Source organism: Penaeus chinensis, chromosome 2 (genome assembly GCF_019202785.1).
Source record: "Penaeus chinensis breed Huanghai No. 1 chromosome 2, ASM1920278v2, whole genome shotgun sequence".
Classification (NCBI taxonomy): Eukaryota; Metazoa; Arthropoda; class Malacostraca; order Decapoda; family Penaeidae; genus Penaeus; species Penaeus chinensis.
The window spans coordinates 2,554,282-2,556,781 of NC_061820.1; the positions used below are offsets into that span (position 1 = coordinate 2,554,282).

At 37.7% G+C, this 2,500-nt stretch overlaps 1 protein-coding gene across 1 annotated transcript in view; it reads right to left on the reverse strand.

Moving 5' to 3' along the window:
• LOC125031079 (serine-rich adhesin for platelets-like) overlaps window positions 1-2,500 on the reverse strand; it is a 38,903-nt gene that overhangs the window by 19,625 nt on the left and 16,778 nt on the right. The gene's annotated exons all lie outside the window — the stretch shown is intronic.

Below are 2,500 nucleotides of genomic sequence, written 5' to 3' on the forward strand. Positions count from 1 at the left end.
AGAGAGAGAGAGAGAGAGAGAGAGAGAGAGAGAGAGAGAGAGAGAGAGAGAGAGAGAGAGAGAGAGAGAGAGAGAGAGAGAGAGAGAGAGAGAGAGAGAGAGAGAGAGAGAGAGCAGAGAGAGAGAGAGAGAGAGAGAGAGAGAGAGAGAGAGAGAGAGCAGAGAGAGAGAGAGAGAGAGCAGAGAGAGAGAGCAGAGAGAGAGAGAGAGAGAGCAGAGAGAGAGAGCAGAGAGAGAGAGAGAGAGAGAGAGAGAGAGAGAGAGAGAGAGAGAGAGAGAGAGAGAGAGAGAGAGAGAGAGAGAGAGAGAGAGACAGAGAGAGAGAGAGACAGAGAGAGAGAGAGCAGAGAGAGAGAGAGCAGAGAGAGAGAGAGCAGAGAGAGAGAGAGCAGAGAGAGAGAGAGCAGAGAGAGAGAGAGCAGAGAGAGAGAGAGCAGAGAGAGAGAGAGCAGAGAGAGAGAGAGCAGAGAGAGAGAGAGAGAGAGAGAGAGAGAGAGAGAGAGAGAGAGAGAGAGAGAGAGAGAGAGAGAGAGAGAGAGAGAGAGAGAGAGAGAGAGAGAGAGAGAGACAGAGAGAGAGACAGAGAGAGAGACTGAGAGAGAGACAGAGAGAGAGACTGAGAGAGAGACAGAGAGAGAGACAGAGATACAGAGAGACAGAGAGAGACAGAGAGAGAGACAGAGAGACAGAGAGAGAGACAGAGAGACAGAGAGAGAGACAGAGAGACAGAGAGAGAGACAGAGAGACAGAGAGAGAGACAGAGAGAGAGGGGAAGGGGTGATTTCCAAATAATTAACAGCTTATGATACCGAACATTGTGATAAAATCAGATTTTAATTACAAATAAGCTTCCTAGTCAAAATCTTCATTTAACCTTTAGGCTATAGTAAAGGAACAGAGAAACAGCTTATAAAGATATCCCTTTCCTAGTAAAAACAATGAAGGGTGTCACACAAGCATACTGAGATGGCTCCATAAATAATCTAATGAAAGCATGAATTTTATGGATATGACAAAAAAAAGTAAAGCGAGAAAAACATATTTCCTGAAATACAAAGAAGTCAGAACTCCAAAATCTACATGGAGTGACTGTAGAAGGGTATCATCTGATGAACTGTGTATGCAACACAAATTTTCATATATCAAAACCCAAAAGTTACTTGTTTTCCTCAAGAAATTATATATATTGTTATATTACATCAGCTTTGCAGCATTAACACTAGCTGGCAGTTTTCCTTCTTAGCAACAGGCAACAGAAGGCATAAACATACACTGTTTAGTAATGTCTAATTTTTAAGAAAAGAACCAATAGAGTTGGGGTTTTTTTTTTTTTCCATTCCTTTACATATGAAATTTTGAAATACATCTTATAGTTTTAATTCTTCTAATTATTAAGGATATATTCAGTGGTCAAAGGAATATGGATAATAAAAATGTTTTCCAGCTTAAACCATCTAAAATTCTCAAATTGCCTTGTTATTCCTTGGGAAAAATTCATTTTTTTTCATGTTATAGTTTTCCGGTTTCCTTTTTTAACTTTTCACACTTTTATGACCGATATATGCATAAAACTGAAAAAAAGTACAATGGACACATTCTTACAATTATATTTCTAGACATTATTAATTAATTTCTATTAGTCAAAGTACACATTTATCACAAAAAGGATATATTTCAACTCATTTCTTGCCATCTTGAAAACGAATGGTCTTCTCAAGGTCAGTCTTTCTATCCCATTATCTTTCCTACTTCTTATTTTGTCCTATAGCCTAAAATCACTCACTGATTTGACAATTATTTGTTATCAGCTACTACAAATAATATGCCCAGAATGCTTTCAATTCCCTTTTTAAGTTTATGTAATATATTCCAAAGTCAGGAAGAAAAAAAAAAAAAAGAAAAAAAAAAGAATACACAAATGAACAGGATTATTAGTCATCAAAATTACCAGATATATAATTCGAAATACTGATATCTATGCTTCTTTTTTTTTTTTTTTTTTTTTTTAATTTTTTACTTTTTGGAATCGACTTTCTCCCATCAATTTTTGAGAAACATTTAACAACACATCTAATTGATGTATAAAGCACACTACCTGTAAAGCATAGTGTTCAATGAATTATTTGTATAAGACTATCAGCTTACCTAGAGGGTTCAAGCAGCTTCAATCTAGCACACATCACCTCTATACAAGCCAAGTAGCCTCCACAAAATATCAGTTTCAAAATCTGGCCACCTGTTTTTTCTGCCTCATTACTGGCATAGACGGGGTACACTCGTATTTGGTTATGTTTGGTAACATGTCTGTAGATTGTAGCCCACAAAGAGCTACACATCTTTTATTCTAGTTTCTTCTCTGGATGTCAGGTGGATTCTTCTCCTCCACCCATTCACTCCTCCTACTATGCCCACTCTAAGCGGTCAGGAACCACTATCCCATTCCTTGGCCCCTTCTCTTGGATAATTTCTCTCCCATCATTTTATTTTTCAAATCTGAGGC